The following is a 26,162-nucleotide window of genomic DNA, read 5'->3' on the forward strand; positions in this document are numbered from 1 at the left end:
CACACCAACCATGGAATTACAAACATGAAAGGAAAGTTAGAAGCTTCGGTTACCTCCAAGGACCTCTCATTATGACATTCGAGACAGGCAGCCTTGTTTCCCCATTTACAGGAGGATGAAATGCCTCTCATTCATTGCATGAGCCACATCTACCTCAAAGGTCTGAAACCTTTAGTTCTCCAGAGGTTTGGACTACAATTACCATAAGCACAAATCAGCATAGTCCATAGCGAGGAAGTCCTAATCCAAAACATCTGAAGAGCTGCACCAAATCCCAAACTGCTTGATCCAGGTCATCCCTGAAAACCAAGGCCTTGAGCATTTGTTCACAAAAAAATACATTTAATTTCAACATCATCCTAGATCTGGCACCAAAGGTGCTTAGATGGGTATGCTATGGAAAGAGGGTAAGCGCCACCATCTAGCCTCTCCCATGTAGTCGCAAGAGGTGGGTGACATCTTTCCTGAGTGGCATAGCAGACACTCCACTATAAATGTCACTTCATGTCACAATACATATGAACCCCTTTATGCATCAAACGTTCTGTGAGGAGTCAGAAATGTAAATTGGACACAATGTTGCCATGTCTTGGGTTAAAGACTTATTAACAAAAATGGGTTGGGAGAATGCCTCTCTGACCCTGCTCTAAGAGGAATTTCCATAAAATCAAAAACTAAGATCTGCCCGTATCAGAATGTCAAAATCAAAACTGTCCTTGTGTCCAAACATTCTCAACTGACTCTCACAAACCAAACCATAAGGCGAAAAAGGGAAATGTCTTTAACCTGGTGATTGCAAAAAGAGTTCATAAAGGAAAAATAGAACAGCTCGAACATAAACGTTCTCCAAAGTAAAAGACCTTGGTTCCAGAGGGTGATTCCCTCCCCATGGATTCTTCAACACTTTGCCAATGATTCTTGTTCCAACAGTTCTTTGTGTCTTTCTTGAAGTACATCAATCCTCTTGGTTACAAAGCTCATTAGCCTTGTAGTTCCTTCTTTCAAAGGTTCCTTCTCTGGTTCAACAAAGTCCTTTCTCAGGACTTCCTGTAGATTTGCAACTGCCTGGTATACTGCCTGACAGGACTTCTTATGCACTTGCGACTGTGTGGTTTACTCCCCTACCAGGTCTTCTCACATTGTCACAAACAGTTCCTCTTTTAATTCCACAATTGCACATGTCTTCTTTGGTTCTGTGTTTCTGATTATGTCAAGATTTGCCCGTTGCTTTTCCCAAATCTGCATTCCATATTCTCACATATGACTGGGGCTCGTACTTCCAATATCCCTTTGTGGTTTGCAAACAATCTCCTTAATGTCTCAGTTTCTGTCACTTTACAGTTTGCAAATTGTGCGTGCTGTGGTCACCAAAACGCCCTGGGGATCCTGCTTTACTTGGGATGATTCACATACTCTGAGTGGCATATTCGGCCCCGTTTGTGCTTACGCGGCCAAGATTTTCCACTTGCTTTCCACTCTGGACTGCTTCCACGTCGTTTCAGTTCCTCTCGCAGCTTCCCGCCAGCACGCCTGCATTCCTTCAGGTCCCGGTACGTGAAGCATTTCTTTCTCCGGTGGCTGAAGACCCAGAAATGTTCCCACTGTTCCTGGCGTGTCTGCGGCACACCCTGCTTGAACAACGTTTCTCTGCCTGCTTGGGGGTGAGCCCCTTGGCTCCGCCACACTGGTCTGTGCTTCCAGAAACTACACACTTTGCAGAGAGGTACAATGACTTCTTCCCAACAGCAGCAGCCTCTGAGAGGACCAGTCCTCTCATGCCAGTAAATTCCTTCAGACTTCTCCCCCTAAACTTCAATGGACTTCACCCCGGTTGAGAAAAGAAAATACTTTCTGGTGTTTCTCCCTCAGTGAGGGAGGCTGCAGTCACTTGTGGGCTGTGGCACTCTGCTGCTTCCCAGGGGTTCCCCTTCTTCCTAGAAGGCATAGACTGTCCTCCTTGACACCTCCAGTGCTTTCCAGCCCCCCACAGGTAGTTGGGAGGAAAGGGACCCCCTTTCTTCTCTTGGCACAGCAGTATACAGCCCTTTCTTCTCCAGCACAGGATTCCTGCAGCTAGGTCCTCCAGCGAGGACCTCTCTATCACTTCCTGAGTCTTTCCTCCTTTTTATTTTGGCTCTGGTCAATAGGATTTGGGGGGGGGGACTAGACTGCTGACAGTGGGAAGTGGTCATCATTACTCCTCACCTCTTCCTCATCCCAGTGTTGTGGGGATTGTGGTTATAGCATTCATTTCCTGAGAATACTGTATATATGTTTGAAATGGGTTTTAAAGGCAAACTAAGTTTGGAAGAAGAGTATGTGGAATGGGGAAAAGTGTCTTTCATAATTGTAAAAGGCTCGTTAGTTGAGAGTTGGCCTTTGGGATGTGACCAAACCTTTCCACTACTCTCCATGGGTGGAAGAACGAAGGCTCACAATGGGCCATTAGATTGTTGCAAATGGGGATTCATCATGAAAGGGGAAAGGGGAATACTGTGTCTCACCCAATGGAGTTAGGATATCTCCCAGAGGTTGTCTCCCCACACCTCATGTGATCCTCCCTCATACAGCCATCCCCAGGGTCAGGATCAGGTGCCGGCTGCTGTCCGATGGCTGCTTGAGAGGAGGTCACTGCCGGGAAAACAGTGATGAGTCCATCGGATTCATCACATTTCCCTCTCGGGCTCCGGGGGCCAAACAGAGACCCAATAAGTATTTGCTCCCAACCCTCAGGCAGCTGAGGCAACACCGAACTTCCTTAATATCCATCACATGGGTCCAGGTGTGCCCTTCTTAGCTCATGCAATCAGTAATCAACGTGCTGGAGCCGGTCAATCGGTTCTTGAATGATCGCGGGGTCAACGATGTCTGAATCTCGCCCGTAAAACCTTTTCTTAAAGCATATTGAGTTACATCTACCCACTTGGCTTGCACAGCCACTATCTAAACCATGTTTTGCAAGATAAAACGTCTACAGTCTCCACTGGATGTTGTAAAGGTTTCTTCAAACGAAACCAGCAGCTCAAGCCGATCGAATATCTGGCAAAATAGGGCTTTATAGTTATGCCAACTAATCAGAGGCGGACCTCCATACAGCCACTCTCACGTTTTCAAACAAACATCCAAACTTAGATGGAGTGGGAGCTGAAGAGTTTGGACAAATTGAACCAGGAAGACGTATACAAGCCTTAACCCTGTACTGTGTCAAATGTGGAAGGTATACCCATAGGCAGCTATGAGAATTTCTAACAGTCATGTTTTTCAAATTGTAGACATCCAAACTCAGAATACAAACTATGGCAAACAGCCAATCTCTCTGGATAAAAATTGTTGGCGTTTTATCCTGAAATGATTTTGACAGCCCAATGTTGCCCCTTTTCTGGACCTCCAAAGACCGGAACGGCTCTTCCCTGAAGAAATGCTCTCAACCATAGTTGCCATACATAGGTGGTCAGTCTGCCCACAGTGAATGTCTGCATTGGGGGAGAGGAAACACACATTCCAAATAAAAATAATCCCCGAAGACAGTGTGGCCTAAATAGTGAACAAGGTCAATGACGAAAGGAGTGCTGTGGAATGCGTCAACCATACTAGAACAGGAAACATGTCCTAGGACAGGAACAATGAAGATCAGATATTTTGGAACATGCAAAGCCCTATTTGTCTGCCTAACGGAGTGTAACCCAAAGCAAGACTACAATTGTTACCCATACAAGTATAGGCTCAGCACCCACTCCTCTCCTTATTTGTCCTGACACCACTATGTGACCTAAAGGAACCTCTCAACCCAAGTACTACATGGACCCGGACACTAATGGAGGCAGAATTGGCACTAACACCCCACAATACCACACTTGCATCACCAGCCCTGGGGCGACTCTCTCGGGACACGGCCCATATGACATTTAAAAAACACATTCACATTTTGATCGATATTACCAGGCCAATGCATTGTTGAGCATCTTGTGTACGCATCTAATAACTAGTATTCCATAACATTACTGTCACTGATAGTTATTCATGGTATTCGTATACATTGAACAAAAGGGATCCCATTATGCACAAAAGTACATATGCGTCACGTTCACAGGTGACTGGTGCATGCAGGGACGGCATTTGGGGGTTGCCAGGAGTAGCAACTTCTAACCCTGGCTCACCCATTGCTACCCCTAAACTTGTCTTTGCGACCCCTGTCCCACTGTACAAAGATGCAACGACAAGAGTAGATATCTGTGTTGCACCTGAAAGGGGTGGCTGTCCATGCAACTAAATGTACCACCGCTTTTTTCACCTGGAATCTAGCTCTCGTTAACTGGAGGAATAACAGGGATACAGAAAAAACTATGAAGCCGCCATCACAAACCGGTGTGTAGTCCATTAATGAAGAATGCCTCAGTGGTTGGGATAAGACGTGGGGCTGTCTGTGCAGCTCATACGCAGTACTCTAGCATTCATAAGGGGATGGAGTTGGGGTCTAGCTACCTGGGAATGGGTAAGAACAGCCTGCAGTACCCAGTGACAGAGCATGACCGTACATCTCATCTGTGTTTCTCATTGTCTGCTTTGCACATTGAGTGAGCCACTGAGCCTGTGATGAGGGGTGTGCCTCAGTGACTTCTTCAACCAATCCTGCCTGGGCACTGTGTGACCTGACCCATATCTGCCAGAATTACATCACAGGCCCACTGTAAGTAGACGAAAGGTGCGATGATTAACTTACATGAAGTTGCCCTTCGTCTTAGACGTAAACCACCTGTTGCTTCCTCAAGCAAAACAAATATATATTTGGAAGGATAGCTCAGGGGCAACCCACTTGCTTTGGGAACAAAAGGATGAAGACAATAATACAATGGGCCATTTCTCGGGGTGATGTCATGGAGCTGATGCGGTTTACATTTATATATAAAAGTAAAAACTGCAATTACTGTGACCCTCAGCACATCCTTCCCCTCTATTTCATATCTAACAAAAGACACTGTGGGTTAGTTACCAAATAAGCAAAACAGAAAGGTGATGGCTGCAAGGTTTAAAATCATTCATAACCACTGGCACAGCTCTGGGCAACCCTCCAGACCATCGTTTTTGTGGTTGGTCTTGGGTTGGTCAGTTGCTGTTTCCAGTCTGTGGCCAGACACTTGGTAGGTACTGGATGTCTGCACTTTGGGGTTTAGGCCTCTTTGAGATGCTATGTCTGTTTACAGTTTAGCCCGAATGATGTACAATAGTCCAGGTTGTTGTGTTGGACGTCTGCTTACATTCACAGTAATTTTGTAATATGAGCCTATACACAGTGATATTAATGCTACAGATGGTGATCCATTGTTGTACGAAATGTATATCATATAACAATGATATTGTGACCATATCTTTGTTAGTGTACCGAGGAACAATGCTATGCGATTCCACTTCCTGTTTCAAGGGGTGAAAGGTAATGTGCCATCCCTTTCTATGATGTCACTTCGGGGTGGGGTCAAATGGCAACTTCCTGTAATGTCATCAGAGCTCAAGGGTCATGTGATGTCACATCCGCGATCGCTGGCATTTTGGTGAAATGACGTCCCTGGGTGTGTGCCTGGATGGGGTGCCTTTACACTAAAACGATTTTGGCCTCATTGCAGCAGCAGATGATGATGATGCAGGGGTTGTAGACCAGGGACAGTGATTGGGAGACGTAAACGGATACACATAAAGGGCCTAGCGATATTCTCTATAGGACAATACACGTAAATACAGTCATGTCTGGCATTTTTGGGAGAGCCAGGCTGAGGTACACAAGGGTAGAGCATGCAGTAGGAATAGTCCCTCAATGGCTACCTAGTGAACTTTGGTTCGGGCTTAAAACAAATTGCACCTATTGACTGGTGTCCCCTACTTAAAACATCATAGTGCAGAAATCGTTCAACACTAAGTCGTGCGCAACACTGTGCCACAGTCGTTTCGTTTATGTTTCAATTATTATTGTAAGTTGTTCCTCAGATGCTTAACCTCAAAAAGTATGTAGTGCACTCTATTAATCGATCTTCTGGATCACTCCTATTTTACCATAGATTATTCTTAAGTACATGTAATGGTTAACTGCATTATGTTTTGGATATTATGACGTTACAAATGTATTCTATATACCTTAATAAAAATTATTAAAATAAAAAAAAAATGATTTCATAATTGTATGTAATTTTCCCTCCATGTGTCAACCGGCCCAAACTTTTTGCTGCTGTTTAGACACCATTGACTGACTTTGCCAGAGAAGCACAGCTTTCAGCTGCACTCCTCTGGGCTTTCGCTGACTTTTTATGGAGAAACTGACATGCCCTTAAGACAGTCAGTACTGGGAGACTTTGTTTCCCTTAGTACTTTCCTCATGTTGCAACTTTTGTGCAACATATAACAAGTGTGCAATGTATCTTACCATACAGCACACTTGGGTCTATAGTCATTTCCAAAGGCCCTAGATACTCTCGCTGGACTTTTTATGAAATGTGCAGATGTGTCATGGACAGGACTGGTGTCAGCTATCGTTTCGCATAATTTGTAACCCTTGCGTGCCATGTTAACCGCGTTTGGCACGAATAGGCTCCAAAATGGCCATGCAATGAGGTTCTTTGTCCTGTCCTTTGGCCATCTTGCCCCTTCACCTTCCCCATGTCCAGTCGCCCCGGGTCAGTCCTTATTTGGTCATGCACTTTCCCGCGAATCCCAATACTTTCGCGGGCTTCAGCATGCCTTGTGTGTGCGCCTCCAGGATGTGGGCTGGAACGTCTGGTTCCAATACACATCCTGGGTGCCAGAGAGTCTTGAGTGCCATAAATGCTTGGGACCACCGTAGTCCGTGAATGGTCGACATATGGAGTGTGTGTTTGGGAGCAGATCTCCCATTGGGTCCTCTCCGTTTTGGTGCTAAGAGAACTATGGATAAGAGGAGGCTGAAAAAACCGCTACCATGTCGATCTCCTGAGTTCTCACTGAACAAAGGATAGGATACAAGTATCCTGCAACACAATGCCGAGTCGAGAAACCGCTGGTGACCCACTGGAAGGTTTGGCACCCTGAGCTCGCTGTCGTCCCGTGGGACTCCTCTGCATCTGGTCGTCCTAGAAGGTCTGTGAAGACTCTTTGACCAACTGGAATAGTGGGACCAATTATTCTCGGCAACTTCATCAATCCCTGCAAGTTAGCTTTCTCGGAAGTGTCCCTGGGCCAACCAGTGGACTGACCAGTTTACCCAGTTGCTTTGCTCTGTCACAGCCGCCGTTTCGAGGAGGCCCTCGAAACTTGGTATACTGCTAGCTCTGCGTCCCGGCAACCTCACACCGAATTTTGTATACTTAGCGTTACCAGGTCTGAAGTGAGACGAGTGCACAAGGACCGGAGAAACGCGGTTACTGTGTTGCCCTGCCGTGGCAACGTCCTTTGAAAGTCCACTGCATATGTGAGCCTCTTGCCCCTGAAGCCTGCTGCAGTGAGACTGGGTCAATTCATCAAGCCGGAGTGGAGAAATCGCTGCTGTCCCATTTGGGAATCATCGCTGTATCTCAGGAACTGAAAGGTGTCGAGACATCCTTTTTGCAGCATTCAAACCTGCAAGTGAAGTGGACTGAACTGGCGAATTTTGGGTCTGTTTTCAACGGGGACCAGTGAGTACTCCATACCCCAACCGGTGGCCCCTAGCACAAGGGCCCATTTTTATGCACAAGTGTCCCCTGAGGGCCCCTCTCGTTTCCACGGCTATTGCGAAATAGCGACTCCATCTCAAACTGCCTCTTCCTTCAAGTGGAGGTCCTTCTTGAATAGTGGAAACTTGTTCTGCATCGCAACCGTGTGCATTTGCATTGCATGTACTGTTGAGTACAAGGCTCCTCTCTTCTTAGGGCTTGGACTGCCTCTTAGTTAGGTGTATTTTTGATGTCGAACTGGGCCTAAAGAATATCTGCATTGCCTGTTTCCTTCCCCTCTATGTTGTCAACACATTTCATGCATTTAACCCTTTAGACCCCAATGGTCTTGTATATACATTGTATTGATAGTGATGTGTTGGTTTACTTAGTGTTATTGTGATTCTTTTGCTATGGTCTATGTTACAAAGGCCTTGTAATAAATGGGTCTATATTGTTTATATAACACCTGTCTGGAGTAATTTGTAGGTGTCCTTGCTTTGTGTGTTCATTGAGATCCTTCAATCACCCTCACGCCTCCTGAGACATAGTCTTGACCGCCTGCCATAGCTACGCTAATTGGTCTGGCTTGTCCAGAGGTTACCCTGTTCCAAGAAACTAGGCTGGCCTTCTGAACCTCTGCCACTCCAGGTCACAGTTCAGAAATCCATTTTAACAAATTGGTGTACAGTGGTGGGATAGGACTAAAGGTATACAGTGTTGCATACTAGTGAAGGCATTTCAAGTTATTCCTACTAGGACACATAGTGAATTGTTGTAGTATAACTGAAAAAGTCCATAGTCCTCTCTAACAATATGGAAACAAGTACCTTGTTAACTTTAAATGCTTCTAAATCTGAAACATTTAGAAAGATGTGTGCTGAGAGAGGCATCTCTGCTTAAGGCACAACAAATGGAAATGATCCAAAGAATCATGGACTGGCAAGAAGCTCAGATTAGTGCCATAGCTTCTGATGACAGTGCAGAAGGAGGTGGGGCTGCTCTCACTACTGGCAGAACTGGAGGTTCTGCCGCTGCACTGATTCATAGAGACCATGAGGATTTGGAGGATGTAATGTCTAATGTTTCCTCTGCCAGTGCTGAAGGCGAGGCCATACTTGAATTCAAGAAACAAGAACTGCTGTTTAGGCAGAAGGCGCTTGAATTTAACATGGCCAAACTGAAGATAGAGCAGGCAGAAAATCAGAAAGACAGGGATCACCAGTTGGAACTGGCCAAGCTTCAGGTTGCCAATGGATCCAAGGGTCCTGGACATGGGTCTGGGTCCTCCTCTCATCCAAGGTTTCCTAAGGATCTGCTCAGTGTGTATGAGGAAAAGAATGACATTATGGACTGGCTGACTACATGTGAGTATGCATGTGAAGTTCAACAAGTTGACAATGCTGATAAAATTGACAATGTTGATAAAATTGCCTGGTTACTTAGCAGACTGCCCCATTCTGGCTGCAGTGCCATTATGGAAATGTCAAAAGCTGAGAGAGCAGATTTTGCAATGTTGAAGCAGACTCTCATCTTAAAGTTTGGAAAGACAGCTGCCCAATATTTAAAAAGATTCAGAGAGTACAAAAAGAAAGAAGGTGGTACTTGGGTATCTTATGTAACTGAATACTCGAAAAACTTGACTGGCTGGGTCAAAGGTTATAAAGTTTCTACCTTTGAAGGTATGATAAGTCTTGTCATGCTTGAACATATTTTTGCATCTTCTTCCCCTGAGCTTAAGCAGCACTTGGCAGATTCAATGGAGATAGATCCTAAGAAACTTGCCATAGCAGAAGATTTGTGGGTGTCACATAAAATGTCCCATAAGGACAAGACTCATCCTGGTAAGCAGGAGTAGGGGAAAAGGTCTAAAGATAAGGAGGGTGGCGAATCTGATAAAACTCGCCCCCCCCCACCTCCAGAAGGGCCACAAAAGGAAAAATAAGGGTAAGACAAGAGAACTCACAGGGTAATGGAGGTCAGCTGTCACAATCTCATCCTCACCGAGGGCTCACGGGACCCCTAAAGAGCTTATTCGGTCCCCCTCTGATTCCTTGGAGCCAGTCCTGGCACTGTTGGCATCGGAGACACATGCTGGGATGGGGTTTCAATGGGCAATGGACAAGCATGGCCGCCCCCATGTGGAATACTGGGAAACTGCATTCAGCGGTCTAGCATCCAGGGCGGGGCCCTCCCCGAAGGAACCTGGGATACCACCTGGCTATTTAAACCACACCCGATCAGAGGCACGCGCTTCACGTTATTCTGCTTTAGTAGCGTGACGGTCACCGGGTCCTGCTCTGCATCCTGGCCTACCGGGGCGAGAAGAGGCAAGAACCATCACCATCCTTACCTGCTCGGCAGCATCTTCCGGGAATCAAAGACGTCCAAGGCAAGAACCATCGTCATCCTCACCTGCCCTGCAGCATCCTCCGGCGATCGAAGTCGTCCAACGCTCGTTGTCCTCCTCCACCACCTTCAAGACATCTTTCGTCCCCTTGGATTCCTTGGGACCATTCATCTTCAGATCTTCTCCAGCTGCAAGACAAACAATAGCATAGGTTAGCCATTTGCAAGGATGCTCTCAGCGCCGCTTGGCGATCCATCTTACCTTCTCGAACCCGGCTCCGGCTTCCACCGCAGCTTCCAATACCTGCAAGAAGAAGCGAGAAGGTTACCTGCAAATCCAAATAAAGACATTGCTTTCACCAATAAGTTGCAGCCGGTCTAGTTTCCGGCCCTCGCCATTGAAGAAACTCGGCGGTACGGTGCCATTAACGATGCGCCTCTGCCCAGTGCGGCTGGACAGAGAGCGCATCCTTATAGAACGCAAGGTGAGCGATGTCTCCTGGGGGAACTGCAAAGGGAACTCGGGAGGTGGGTTGTAACGGAAGGAACAGCAGTTAAACTTCACCTATCTTCCAGAGCCGATCCTCGACAGCCTGAACTCCTGGAAAGGTGAGAGGTCCCGAAGGGCTTACCGGCTTATCGTGAGGCGTCCCCGTGGAAACAAGGTGAGCATTACATTAGCCTCCAAAACAGAACTCTGGTTATAGTAAGCCTTGCTATGTAAACAACCCAGTGGATCTTGTTTTGCTTGTGGAGCCACTGACCATGTGAAGTGGGATCCCAGATGTAAGGTCAAAACCTTTGGGGTCCACTATGCTAATCTGGCCTTCTCCTCCTATGAGGAAGAAGAGATTACAGGGGCATCCTTCTCCTCAGACTCCTTCCCCAGTGGGATAGAAGCTGAGGTAGTTTTAGTTTCCCTGGGTTCCTGGGAGCCTACAGTCTCAGAGGCTTATGCTAGGATTTCAGATAATACCAAGCACTACTTTAAAGACAGTGTGCTGATCAATGGAGTAGATACTCCAGCTCTTGGGGATAGTGGGTGTAGTCGAACTGTAGTAGACTCTACCTTGGTAGGCCCAGAGGAAGTTGCCAGAGCTCCTCTGTTACCCACTAAGTTGGCTGAGGGCCCACCTCTCATGTTCCCAGTAATACCTGTAAATCTTAATATAAATGGTACAGCAGTCAGGTTTCCAGTGAGCATACAGAGGAGTGTCTCAGGAAAGGTCTTGCTGGGAAATGATCTCATAGCTTTAGGGCTTGTGGGAGATGCAGCTGAAAGACCTTGCAAAAGGTCTCAAACAAGTGCAGCACTGGCCAAGACCAATGCAATGCCCCAGCCAAAGGGGAAACCCAAGGCTAAAGGAGTAAGAACATCCAAAAGAGGGAAAGAAAACATTCCCCCTAACTCACCTACCACTGAGGTGGAGGTAGTTGGACAATCACCTGGACCTGATGAGGAGGTGGTGATACCTGAAGTATTTGACCCCAATGACCATCCTGAACTAAAAGATTTGTTAGTAGAAGGTGGTCCTGACAGGGAAGAATTTAGTAAGGGCAACCCTGAGTGCCCATCTCTGTAAGGCCTAAGGAGACACGCCTGCTCCTAGCTTGAGGGTGAACCTCCTGGGAAGCACAGGATTTATTGGGAAGGTGGGCTCCTGTATAGTGAGCCTACAGAGTCTACAGAAGGAGACAATAGGAGGTTGGTGGTTCCCCTTGCTGTAAGACCCTTCCTCCTGCAGCTGGCACATGAAGTGCCAATTGCTGGTCACCTTGAAATCAAGGGAACCAAGCAAAGGTTATCCATGCACTACTGGCCCAAGATGGGGGTGCAAGTAGAAGTCACTGCAGGAGTTGTGCCTCCTGCCAGTTATCTGGTAAATGTGGCTCAACAATCCAAGCTCCATTGGTACCACTCCCAGTCATGGGGTACCATTTGAGAGGGTAGGTATTGGCATTGTTGGTCCGCTTGACCCCAAACATCCTCAGGCAATAGGTTTATCCTGGTGCTGGTCGACCATGCCACCAGGTATCCGGAGGCCATCCCATTGAAAACTGTGACTGCCAAATCAGTTGCAAAAGCTTTGCTTGGCATATTTACTAGGGTTGGCTTCCCTAAAGTAATTGTGTCTGATAGGGGAAGCAACTTTATGTCAAAGTATATGCAGGCCATGTGGAAGGAATGTGGTGTCACCTATAGGATTTCATCCGCATACCACCCACAGACCAATGGTCTGATTGAAAGGTTTAACAGGACCTTGAAAAGCATGATTGGGGCTCTGGAAGAAGCTCAAAGAAGAAAATGGGATCTTCTGTTACCATGCTTACTGTTTGCCTCCAGAGAAGTACCACAAGAGGGTGTTGGCTTCAGCTCCTTTGAACTTCTGTTCGCCACCCTGTAAGGGGACCCTTAGCCATAGTCCGGGAGGGATGGGAAATGCCCAATCCCCACATTACTACCAACGTAGTGGACTATGTGCTAGGGCTCAGAAAAAGGATGGTACTCCTGATGGGTCTGGCTAGTGAAATGTTGAAGGCATGGCAAACTCTGGTGAAACATTGGTATGACCAGAAGGCTTCCCTCATCAATTTCACACCTGGTCAACAAGTCCTGATCATGAATACTATAAGGCCTAGAGCTTTACAGGACAAATGGTCAGGCCCTTAACAGTGGTGGAGTAACTGGGTGAGGTCAACTATTTAGTGAACCTTGGAAGGGCTGGACAGGCGCCAAAAGTGTTCCATGTAAATAAACTGAAGGCTTTCATCCCCAGAGTTGAAATTGCTGCACTGCTGCTGGCTTCAGATGTTGAGGAAGAGGAGTCAGAACCTCTCCCTGACCTGTTCCAAAGCAGTCCTTCAGACAGCTCCATTGAGGGTGTGCAAGTAGCCCCTCGCCCGACTTCTGATCAATAGGCTGAGGTGAAAAGTTTGCTTAGGCAATTTTACCCACACAGTAACCTGATTTGACCCATTGGTGCAAACATAACATTGACACAGGAGACAGTGTACCTACCAAAAGTAGGGTATACAGAATGTCCGTCAAAGTAAGGTCTTACATTAAGAAAGTGGTCAACAAAATGTTGGACCTTGGGGTGATTGAACCCTCCAATAGTCCTTGGTCCAGCCAAGTGGTTTTGGTTCCAAAGGCATGCATTTCTGAATTGAGGTTCTGTGTGGATTACAGGGCTCCGAATGCTGTCACCAAGACAGATGCACACCCCTTGCCTAGAACAGATGAGCTGGTGGATACTTTGGGTGCCTCCAAGTACCTATGCACGTTTGACCTCACTCCAGGTCAGAGTTCAGAAATCCATCTTAACAACTGCCATAGATGGGTGGGGGTGAGAGAGGAGTCAGGAAGCTTCACTGTGGTCAGTAGAAATCTCAGTTAGCACTTACCATAATTGGCAGGTGCACCCTCATTCCCCTCATATTGCAATACACCTCTCTCTCCCACATCTCGGATATGAGCATCGTCTCCAACATAGTATGATCAAAAAGATTGTAGAGCGCAGTTGATCAAAAGGTCAGCATTGTATCCTTGTTTCTGAAGGGTATATATGGTATCAAGTCATATCTGATACAACCCGGCATTAATATTTCTGAAAATGGATAAGTCAGCCCAACTACATGACTGCTTGTACAGGTTCATTTAAGTGGACAGAGGAACAACATTTCAATTGACAGAAAAGCTAGAAGAGTTCTGGGACAGAAGTAAGAGCAAATCCATTTAAGGCGATAGATGCCTGGATTCCAAGCAAGATCACAGTTGTGCGAGAGAACCAGATCACATTGCATATGTGAGGATTCCTAGACACACAAAAAATAAATGAAATATGCTGTTGATCGCTCACCCGTCGGATCAGCCCTGATGGAGGTGGAAGCAGGTGTTCGCAAATTCAACAGGAGCTGCCATTGCGATAGTGATCCTCATTTGATCAATTACTTTATAGTCACAAAAAACGGCTGTATTAAAAAATGTTGACATACCTGAAAAAGATGCCTACTGGATATCAAAAATTATTCCATTTTAAAATCATTTAAGTGATCCTTCTCCCTTATGCCATTCTAACTATTTAAGAGTCAGGGTTTCCCTGGGGGCATCTTGGCGCCATATAAACAGACATTGTGCTGATGGTGGCATGTTACTGAGCCAGGCCCTGACCACCTTCTGGAAACCGAGGGGATGGCTGTTTACAGGATAGGTACCCCAAGGCCATGCACCCTGAGTGGAAAGTGCTCCGCCTCTTGTCTGGAGCCTCATGATGGACACAAAAGGCCACCATAATGGAATAAAACAGCCTTCAGATGGCTACAAAGTGCATCCATTGATGGACCAAAAATGCACATTGGATCAGCCAACATGTTTATTTGTCCAACACTAGCTAGACCTTTTGCCAATTTGCACTCAGCGCAACCCACTTTCCCATGTCGCTCCATCTTGATTAACTGAGAGGAACACGTAAGCCCTTAATGTCAAAGGAGCACTCTTCAAAATTAATAATAAACTAGAACCATAAAAACAATGAAATCTCAAATAATAAAAGCAACCAGAGACCGGGCATCCAATATTAAAATAACAATGATATAATATGTTAATTATAACACGCTTAATACCCAGAGGTTTGTAAGCGCAGACCCAGGGATCGAACCTGTGGTGCTCCATGTCGTCTTGCTTCCCACGCGAGCACGTTGCCCCTGAGCTATCCTCCCGAGACAATAAGACACGGAATATAAATTGTAGCTGGACACCCGGCGTAACAGCTGGAATCAACAAGCAGATGCCAGCAGAGCGAACCTGATGAATGGAGCATTCAGACACTTCGGAAGAATCTTAGACAGTTGGCAAAATTCAATATGTCATGGGCAAAAGTTCCATGGCCTTGGACATTTGGGGGAGAAGGTTTGCAAAGACATTTTCACATGGATGAACTTCCTGATCTGAAAGCTCAACTTCTCTCCTACATAAGCTAGTCGCTAAAGGATCACAGCACTCAAGGTGATAGAACAAAGTTTCAAAGAAAGTGCACGAGCACCCACAGAATTTGGGAAAGAAAAGATGTGGTGTGCCGACATGCCCAGGCACCAGATGTCAATCTGGCTAACCTCTGCTAGACAGGGGAAAATCATACGTATACTCCAAAATAGGCCCATGGGTAGGCAGGATCTGACTGCCGGTGCCACGCGGGAGTGAAGCAAATGATAAGAGTTAGGGCCTTTCCCCAAGATCTGAAACATTATCCAGGCTGGGTCTACCCCAAGTCAAATCATTGCCCTGGCAAGCGAGAGATATTTCTGATGGGGTCGCAGCAAGGTGGCCTGAAAGTGGCCATCTCAATCAGAGCTTCCCTTTCCACCGTCATCCCACGGCTGGTGGGGCTTAACTCTCATTCCCACACAGGCACGCATTTATCCATCACTCCTCCAGAGTAATGGGGCTACTATACAAGGATCAGATACAAACATGCACCTCTCCCTAGCCTGTACCGGGTCTTTATACTGGCATTAGAAAGCTGGCAGACAATAAGCCGGCCATGAAATTCCCGTCTCACACACAAGCCAGGGGAGGGGAAAAAGATGGCGGGTGACTAAGCGGTACTGGGACAACCCTGGAATGTCAAAATAAACAGGAATGCCGTGGTTGACACTTTTACTGCCAGCATTCCCAAAAGAAGCATATTGACATAAACAAGCCCCTGTCTGATGCCCGAGCAAGTAGCAGCGCACATGTGAGAAACTTTCCCCACAGGAGCTCTTCTGGAGTTCACCTGGTCTTATAACCGTACAATTGTCTCGGGAGGATAGCTCAGGGGCAACACGCTCACCTTGGAAGCAAGAGAACAAGGAACAATACCGGTTCGATCCTCGGGTCCACGCTTAGAAACCTCTGGGTATTAAGTGCGTTATAAATAACCAATCATATCATATTATTTATTTTTATTTCGCATTTTTAAAGCGCTCACACAGCCTGCGGGCATTAAGGAGCCGTTACAGGAATTGTTTTTTTTTTTTGTTGTTTTAGTTGCGTATTTATAACGCGCTTCAACACCCAGAGGTTTCTAAGCGCCGACCTGGGGATCGATTTATGTTGCTTCGTGTCGTCTTGCTTCCAAGGCGCGAACGTTGCCTCGGAGCTATCCTCCCGAGTATATAAATACTCGGGACTAGCACCTTTGACTCGGGCTTGTGAGATAGCCGCCATGCCTGTGGTCCTAGAGCCACAATGTATAGGACTATAAGACTTGGAAATGTATTACTTCTTGGCTGGCCTCCTCAATCCACTAATTCGTCAAATCCAGTTGTGTTTTCAGAATAACCAACGAAGATGCCTCAGGGCCTCGTGTGCTTCTATAAATGAAACAAATAAATAAACTAAGGGTAAAACAATCCAAAGTGAGATTTAATACACATGCATGTCCACTGTGGATATCTTGACAGCCTGATTGGATAGGACCCCTATTTGCGGTGGATGACCCTAGCCCTGATCCTAAGCCACTTTCCTATCTAGCCTATAGGTTCTCGGACAGAGCCCGAAAGACCAGCCACCCTGGATTAACAGGGACCCCAACAATGAAAGCCACTCACTCAAAGTTCCCTGGTAGCTCGGTTAATGATCTCACTATGGTCATCCCTAGTGGAGGAGAAAACGACGTCAATTCAAGAAGCTGACAATCACAACACATGTGTGTGCTTCTAATACCAAACGTTCCTCACTTTCCGGGATGTGTTCAGCTGCCGCTGACATGTACGAAGAGTAATCTTCGTACAAAAGCTATTACATTCATTTTAACGCTGTGACGAGAATCCAAGAAAGCGTGTCTGGTCCGGGCCTCAGTGATAAACACCCCTTACAGGTAGCAGACCGCTTTCACTGGATGAATGTGGTCACCGGCGCCTCCACATTCCCACCTGCCCGTGTGAACAGATGGCACGTGGCAGGGGGCAGGGGGCGTGTGGGAGCCGCAGCCCTGTAATTAACGCGGCAATGCATAGGGGGAGGCGGCCGCACCGGCAAGAGCATTTGCTAATTGCAGCTGAGAGATACAACGCAGGTCAGCCCCCCCCAAAACCTACCGGGCAGCGCTGTGATTAAAGCTTAACCTTGTTCCATCAACTAGAAGAGGTGAACTGGCTTCGGTGTTTGGTAAATTAACAGGTCTCCCAGCAAAAAAGGGACACAAAAGCTCTTTGAGCTGCAAATATTTGAACAGCAAAAAAAACGTTGTGCGTTTTTTTCCTGCACAGTAGTACTGCATTTTTTCAACATCCTATAATAGTTATAATGACAATAATAATAGTGCCTGTCTGTCGGTACTAAAGGACTAGCTGTGAAAACGCAAGCGCAAGCAACAGCACACTGAGTTTCGTGTGGCAAAACCAGACGAAGAATTTCTGCTGCCAAGCCTTAACCTGCTTCTGTAGTTCTCACACATTGCCGGACTACAGAAGTAGTACGATCATTTTACGACCTGATGGGTTTGGCCAGGGATGGCTCAAAACCTTTTAAGCAGTTATGGTCCAATGTTGATGTTAGAAAGTAGTGCAGAAGCCGGTCCGCCCCACCCACCATCCTGCACCCACAGTAGCCGCGTGCCTCATGTGGAAACAGCAGGAGGTGGGGGGAGCTCGCTCTCAGCACCACCTCGCCATGGATCATCTCCTCAAGTGATCCCAATGTCAGCCGTTCGATATAGTGGTGAAGGGTGAGCCCACTAAGGCTGTTTGAGGGCCCGTCACCTTGGGGTTGGTGAAAGCCAATTGCACCCCCTGGCTTGGTGCCCCAGACGATGGGTCCACCGGCTGTAGAGGAGGAAAGGGATACCTGCAGATTCCTATGCATTTGCAGCCCAATGACGCATTTTGCATACGGCGACCAGACGTCCGGGTTTTCACGGGACAGTCCGGGGAAATCAACCTCGGTCCCGGAAGTTTTTTCATTTTTGAAACCCAGTCGGCGGTAATTAAAACCATAATTATTTTTCTCTACACTTTCAGAATTTTGAAGTTGGAGCTTTGGCTGGAACCCCCAAACTTCTCAGGTACAAGTCAGAACACTTACTGACTGTGCCACAGAGACTGGCTTGGAAACTATTCTACAGCAAGCCATAAAATATCAATTAATGCAAACGCGTTTTGAATTAACATTCCACAATTCACAGACAAAACTGCACAAATGAGATGGTTGTGGGGGCGTGTTGGGGGAGGGGCTGTACTTGGTGGGCTGTGATGGGGTAGTCCCTCTTTTATGTTGTTGACCGTCCCGGTTTTTTGTTTTGAAAATCTGGTCACCCTAATTTGGCAACGCCCATGCCCATTTTAGTTTGGCTGTCAAAAAATAAATAAATAAATAAATAAATGCAAATAAAAAATAACTCTTTAACCTGTTTTGTAACTGCTCTGTGGCTTTGGAGAGGTTTGAAAGAAGAAATCGCATCCCGAGAAGACGCACCAAAGGCAGTGTGCCCCAAAATGGAAATAGTTGAAATAAGGAAAAAAAAATATGGTAGCACATCTCTCAATAAATGTACTCCATCATGAAGATGATGCTGGCTAAACCGATCTGCAAAAATAAATCCTGTTTTTTCAGAAATGCTCTTCTCGGCTCAACTTTTGAAAATCTCTTAACTTTAGGACTCCAATATGTCCTGGTCAGGCATGTATTATATGTCACAAGAGGTGTTTGCATGCTACTTCACTCTGTAACCATAGATCTACTTAAATAATGGTCAGGCAATATTTATGGCAGCTTTCATTATTAACCAAATCTTGATGGCTAATGATTTCTATAATCCAGTGAGGACCCTTTGATCAGCGATCAATTATTGCTAAGCAGCCCCTGGTCAGCATGTATTACTAGAGGTAACAGGAGATTTGCAGTCTTTGGACCTAAATTATGGCATAGCATACCGCAAAAGATCTGGGAATGTCAGACACTCACTCGGTCCCCGAAGGCTTTGAAAACTTTTCTGTTTAGTTAAGCATTCAGCTATTCGACAACCCTTAAGGGACACAGTGACAAACCAACTATTTAGTGACTTTTTGGATCTCTTATTCTATATGGATAATTCCACCACCACCCCTATTTATTATTAATAATTTATGGCACGCCATAGCCCATGGGCATCAGGGCACAAAATACGATTAAGTCTGTCGTGGGCGCGTTACAAATACAAAAAACTAAAAATCAAAAATCTTAATGACTATCACTACTCACAAGGAACCCCTCGTGAACGCTGCGTGCGCCACACATTTATGCAGACCTTTTTCGCAGTACATGCGTTTCTTGGAGTACACTGATTCAAAGTCCCCTTTTTAAAAATTACCAGCGTCCCCTTCCAACTCTAGGCCTCCCCAATTGCAGAGACAACATTCAATACAATAGCAGTAGGGCCTGGAGATTAGGATTATGCTTACATGCCCATAAGAAAACCATACAGCCCAGGGTTCTTATGATAGGGATGTATTTCCAATTAGATTATATTTGCATTTTTTAGAAACAGTAATACAGGATCTAGAGAAAGCTCCAATAATGTCCTGTACGCAAACCTCCTTATCTCCTCTGTGGGTACTTTCGTTTTAAGTGCACCTGCCACATAAGTGATTGGCAAGTGGTGTAGAAAAAATAGTAATTATTAAAAGTCAAACATATTAAAAACGTTTGTGATCCCTCAGAGTTCATAAACATATTTTAAAAGCAGCTTTTACAAATTTACAAACATGAATAAAATGTATATTTATAGTAGACGTTCCCGGCGTGACATACAATGTTCTAGCCAATCTTAAAGGTCAATATCGGTCAGTAATTCATAGGGTCACTTCTGTCCCTGTTCATAAATATCAGAATGACCTCTGATCGCTTCCACGAAGGGGGCATAGGTCTCTGTGGCTTATTAAGGGTCAATGAGAAGACTAAACGTAGAGGAAACTGTCTTCCTTTGAATTTCAAAGGCATATTTGTATCAGATAGAATGAGAAGTATGCACGGTATAAGAACAGTATTGAAGTTTAATCCTTTGATTACACAGGCCTCTATGATGCATCTTTGTTGACGCGTAATCGTCAACCTTGTTCCATTGCAGTGTGTCCATTGCAGAGTCCTTGTGATGACATAACACTGTCTAGTAGCATAATTACAGATCATGATTATAATTACAGCACCTATTTTCAGTTTTAGCTCGTCAGGAGGCATTCATCCTACAGCGTTTCGCTCTTTGGAGACTGAAATGTTGAGCCTGCAATTAACTGTTCATTGAGACTGGAACCGCTGTGCCCTGTGTGAAGCGAAGTGGGGTTGGAAGGAAGTAACTTTAAATAATTCTGAATGTTTGCGATAGTGGAAGGTGAAGGTGACTGCGTAGAACCGTGCATATTCTGTTTGTTAAAACCATGTTTCTGGAAACACTTGTGTATATTGGCACCATACAAATGTCCAATAAATAAATAAAATAATAGCTGTTGTTGAAGTGGAAGGGCACACAGAGGTACAGTTTGCCATTTGGACAGTTGAGGGCAACCTAACACTGATGAATTGAATCAGCTAATTGTGCAAGCAAACATACCTAAGCATGTTTTATATTATATATATAATATAAATGTATATTCAGTGAAAAAACGTTGTTAAAGGGATCTTATGGTTCCAAGTAAAACCGAAAAACCCTTGAAATTCGCCAGTTATGGTAACCAAAGCACCCATAACTCGCGCCACCACCGTGCACTGCTAAGACTAACACCCACAACATCAAAGATGACATCACAAATGTCATTGATGACATCACATGTGTATGTACTTTTCATGAAATATAGGTACAAGGGATTCTTATTATAATGTTGCGAAAAAAGTGTCAAGGATCATTGCAATAAATATCATACCCTAATTAGTGCATTGAACAATGCATTGATAGAAATAGTATTCTATTATGGGGTTCTATCTAGTATACTAAGCTACTCATACAGAAACATAACATTGTGTGCAGTGTACAAGATGAAGGTATAATATTCGTAATGTTAATTTGTTGAATAATGAAATGATAATTGTTTTCTTAATAGATTTTTGTGTACTGTGAAATATGTAATAAGTAGCTAATAAAACCCATGTATTACATAATTGCATTACTAAAGAGACAAAACACAAAGAGACAAGAACACATACCAATATGGGTATATACAGGGAAAGTGAAGTTAGCAAAAAAGCACAAGCAGTAGCACAAACAATTCATAACCTAACTGATTATTTTCATGCAAATAAATGATTGCTCTGTTTCAAAGCTGCTATTTACCCTATGTATATGTATCACTGGATGTGATTGGACCCTAAGGAAAGTAGTGCGAGTACAATGTATACAAATATGACCATATGCAGGGAAAGTACAGCCATAAAAAAACAACAGAACTATCAGAAAGTGCTGATAATTCTATTGATTATCTTTATGCACAAAAAGGATTGCTGTCTTTCAAGCTTGTGTCTTCCCCTATGTATATGTTTCATATGATGTGACTGGACTCCTAGGGATTACTGTAAGAACCTACTAGAAGGATACGTCTACAAATAAAATAACATTTTTAGTTTCTGACTGTTACTGAAGAAAACCATGTGGCCTAGATAGGTCAGCAAAAGAAAAAAGAGTGAGCAGACGTGATGTCATCCGTGATGTCATCAATGACATTTGTGATGTCATCTTTGATGTTGTGGGTTTTAGTCTTAGCAGTGCGCGGTGGTGGCGCGAGTTATGGTTGCTTCGCTTACCATAACTGGCTAATTTCAAGGGTTTTTCGGTTTTACTTGGAACCATAACGTCCCTTTAACAAAGTTTTTTCACTGAATTTCCTAGGTTTTTAGTAGCGCAACTTAACCATAACGTCCCTGTAACACTTTTTTTAAACTGAATTTCATAGGGAGACACAGGGCATGAGCGGGGGTGGGGGGGACAGGGGAGACACGGGCCATGAGCGGGGGGTGGGGGGGGGGCAACAGGGCACACTCGGGGCATGAGCAGGGGGTGGGGACAACAGGGGACATGGGGCATGAGCGGGGGGTGGGGTGGAACAGGGGAGACACGGGCCATGAGCGGGGGTGGGGGACAGGGGAGACACGGGCATGAGCGGGGGGTGGGGGGTACAGGAGGAAGACACGGGACATGAGCTGGGGGTGGGGGGAACAGGAGGGAGATGCGGGGCATGAGTGGGGGGAACAGGAGGGAGACATGGGGCATGAGCGGGGGGTTGGGGGCAACAGGAGACACATGTGGCATGAGCGGGGGTGGGGGGGAACAAGGGAGACACGGAGCATGAACGGGGGTGGGGGGAACAGGGGAGACACATGGGCATGAGCGTGGGGTGCGGGGGAAAAGGGGAGACATGTGGACATGAGCGGGGGGTGGGGGGGAACAGGGCACACATGCGGCATGCGCAGGGGGTGGGGGAAAAGGAGGGAGACACAGGGCCATGAGCGGGGGTGGGGGGGATCAGGGGAGACACGTGGGCATGGGTGGGGGGAACAGGGGAGACACATGGGCATGAGCGGCGGGTGGGGGGCAAAAGGAGGGGGACAGGTGGGCATGAGCAGAGGGTGGGGTGGAACAGGGGAGACACGGGGCATGAGCGGGGGTTGTAGGGGAAAAGGAGGGAGACACAGGGGATGAGCCCGGGGTGGGGTGGACAGGGGAGACACAAGGGCATGAGAAGGGGGTGGGGGGGAACAGGGCACACGGGGCAGGGGGTGGGGGGGAAGGAGGGAGACAGGCATGAGCGGGGGGGTGAGGGGAACAGGGAAAACACAGGGCATGGGTGGGGGAACGGGGGAGACACGGGGCATGAGCAGGGGTGGAGGTAACACGGGGCATGAGCGGGGGTGGAGGGAACACGAGGGAGACACGGGGCATGAGCGGGGGGTGGGGGGGTACAGGAGGGAGACCAGGCATGCGCGGGGGATAGGGGGAACACGAGGGAGACACGAGGAAGAGGGTGGGGGGAACACAAGGGAGACATGGGGCATGAGCGGGGGGTGGGGGTACAGGAGGGAGACACGGGGCATGAGCGGGGCGTGGGGGGACACGAGGGAGACACGGGGCAAGAGCGGGGGGTGGGGGGTCACACGAGGGAGATACGGGGCATGAGCGGGGGTAACACGAGGGAGACACGGGGCATGAGCGGGGGGTGGGGGGAACAGGGCAGATACTGGACATGAGCAGGGAGTGGGGGGTACAGGAGGGAAACCCGGGGCATGAGCAGGGGGTGGGGGGAACAAGAGAGAGACACGGGGCATGAGCGGGGGGTGGGGGGAACAGGAGGGAGACACGGGGCATGAGCGGGGGTGGGGGGAAACACAAGGGAGACACGGGGCATGAGTGGGGGTGGGGGGCAACAGGAGACACACGGGGCATGAGCAGGGGGTGGGGGGTACAGGGCAGATACTGGGCATGAGCGGGGGTTGGGGGGAACAGGAGGGAGACATGGGGCATGAGCAGGGGGTGGGGGGAACAAGGGAGAGACACGGGACATGAGCGGGGGGTGGGGGGAACAGGAGGGAGACACGGGGCATGAGCGGGGGGCAACAGGAGACACATGGGGCATGAGCACGGGGTGGGGGGAACAGGGCAGATACTGGGCATGAGCGGGGGTAGGGGGTACAGGAGCGAGACACGGGGCATGAGCGGGGGTTGGGGGTACAGGAGGGAGACGCGGGGCATGAGCGGGGGCGGTGGGGAACAAGAGAGACACGGGGCATGAGCAGGGGGTGGGGGGGAACAGGAGGGAGACACGGAGCATGAGCGGGGCGTGGGGGGTAACACAAGGGAAACACAGGGCATGAGCGGGGGAGGGGGAAACACGAGGGAGACAGGGCATGAGCGGGGGGTGGGGGCAACCGGAGACACACAGGGCATGAGCGGGGGGTGGGGGAAACAGGGCAGATACTGGGGTGGGGGATACAGGAGGGAGACATGGGGCATGAGCGGGGGTGGGGGGAACATGAGGGAGACACAGGGCATGAGCGGGGGGTGGGGGGAACACGAGGGAGACACAGGGCTTGAGCAGGGGGTGGGGGGTAACACGAGGGAGACAGGGCATAAGCGGGGGTTGGAGTGGAACAGGGGAGACACAGGGCTTGAGCGGGGGGTGGGGGGAACAAGAGAGAGACACAGGGCATGAGCGGGGGGTGGGGGGAACAAGAGAGAGACACGGGGCATGAGCGGGGGGTGGGGGGGAACAGGAGGGAGACACGGGGCATGAGCGGGGGTGGGCGGAAATATGAGGGACACACGGGGCATGAGTGGGGGGTGGGGGCAACAGGAGACACACGGGGCATGAGCAGGGGTGGGGGGAACAGGGCAGATACTGGGCATGAGCTGGGGGTTGGGGGTACAGGAGGGAGACACGGGGCATGAGCGGGGGGTGGGGTACAGGAGGGAGACAAGGGGCATGAGCGGGGGGCGGGGGGAACAAGAGAGACACGGGCATGAGCAGGGGGTGGGGGGAACAGGAGGGAGACACGGGGCATGAGCGGGGCGTGGGGGGTAACACAAGGGAAACACGGGGCATGAGCGGGGAAGGGGAAACACGAGGGAGACAGGGCATGAGCGGGGGGTGGGGGGCAACAGGAGACACAGGGCATGAGCGGGGGGGTGGGGGAAACAGGGCAGATACTGGGGTGGGGGGTACAGGAGGGAGACATGGGGCATGAGCGGGCTTGAGGGGTACAGGAGGGAGACACGGGGCATGAGCGGGGGGTGGGGGGAACAGGAGGGAGACATGGGGCATGAGCGGGGCGTGGGGGGTAACACAAGGGAAACACGGGGCATGAGCGGGGAAGGGGAAACACGAGGGAGACAGGGCATGAGCGGGGGGTGGGGGGCAACAGGAGACACAGGGCATGAGCGGGGGGGTGGGGGGTTGGGGGAAACAGGGCAGATACTGTGGTGGGGGGTACAGGAGGGAGACATGGGGCATGAGCGGGCTTGAGGGGTACAGGAGGGAGACACGGGGCATGAGCGGGGGTGGGGGGAACAAGAGACACGGGGCATGAGCGGGGGGTGGGGGAACAGGTGGGAGACACGGGGCATGAGCAGGTGGGGGGGTAACAAGGGAAACACGGGGCATGAGCGGGGGGTGGGGGGAAACACGAGGGAGACACGGGGCATGAGCGGGGGGTGGGGGCAACAGGAGACACAGGGCATGAGCGGTGGGGGGTACATGAGGGAGACACGGGGCATGAGTGGGGGAACATGAGGGAGACTCTGGGCATGAGTGGGGGGTGGGGTGCAACAGGAGACACGGGGCATGAGCGGGGGGCAACTGGAGACACGGGTCATGAGGGGGGGTGGGGGGCAACAGGAGATACACGGGGCATGAGCAGGGGTGGGGGAACACGAGGGAGACACGGGGCATGAGCGGGGGTGGAGGGAACACGAGGGAGACACGGGGCATGAGCGGAAGGTGGGGGGTACAGGAGGGAGACACGGGGCATGAGCGGGGGTGGGGGGAACACGAGGGAGACACAGGGCATGAGCGGGGGGTGGGGGGAACACGAGGGAGACAGGGCTTGAGCGGGGATGGGGGTAACATGAGAGAGACACAGGGCATAAGCGGGGGTTGGGGTGGAACAGGGGATACACGGGGCTTGAGCGGGGGGTGGGGGGAACAGAGGATACACGGGGCATGAGTGAGGGGTGAGGGGGGTTGAGGGGGGGTGGGAGGTTAACGGGAGGGAGACACAGGGCCTGAGCGGGGGGTGGGGTGTAACATGAGGGAAACACGGGGAGTGGGGAGTGGGGGGGTAACACGAGGGAAACACGGGGCATGAGCAGGGGTGGGGGAACACGAGGGACACGCGGGGCATAGTGGGGGCCAACAGGAGACACACGGGGCATGAGCGGGGGTGGGGAGAACATGAGGAATACACGGGGCATGAGCGGGGGTGGGGGGAACACGAGGGAGACACGGGGCATGAGCGGGGGTGGGGGTACAGGAGGGAGACACGGGGCATGAGCGGGGGGTGGGGGGTACAGGAGGGAGACACGGGGCATGAGCGGGGGTGGGGGGAACAAGAGAGACACAGGGCATTAGCAGGGGTGGGGGGAACTGGAGGGAGACATGGGACATGAGCGGGGGTGGGGGGAACAAGAGAGAGACACGGGACATGAGCGGGGGTGGGGGGGAACA

General features: G+C 48.8%; 1 protein-coding gene across 2 annotated transcripts in view; it reads right to left on the reverse strand.

Moving 5' to 3' along the window:
- Positions 1 to 26,162, reverse strand: part of GDPD5 (glycerophosphodiester phosphodiesterase domain containing 5) — a 1,185,048-nt gene that overhangs the window by 324,302 nt on the left and 834,584 nt on the right. The gene's annotated exons all lie outside the window — the stretch shown is intronic.

This window comes from Ambystoma mexicanum, chromosome 7q (assembly GCF_040938575.1).
Source record: "Ambystoma mexicanum isolate Mex_15411 chromosome 7q, UKY_AmexF1_1, whole genome shotgun sequence".
In the NCBI taxonomy this organism is placed as follows: domain Eukaryota; kingdom Metazoa; phylum Chordata; class Amphibia; order Caudata; family Ambystomatidae; genus Ambystoma; species Ambystoma mexicanum.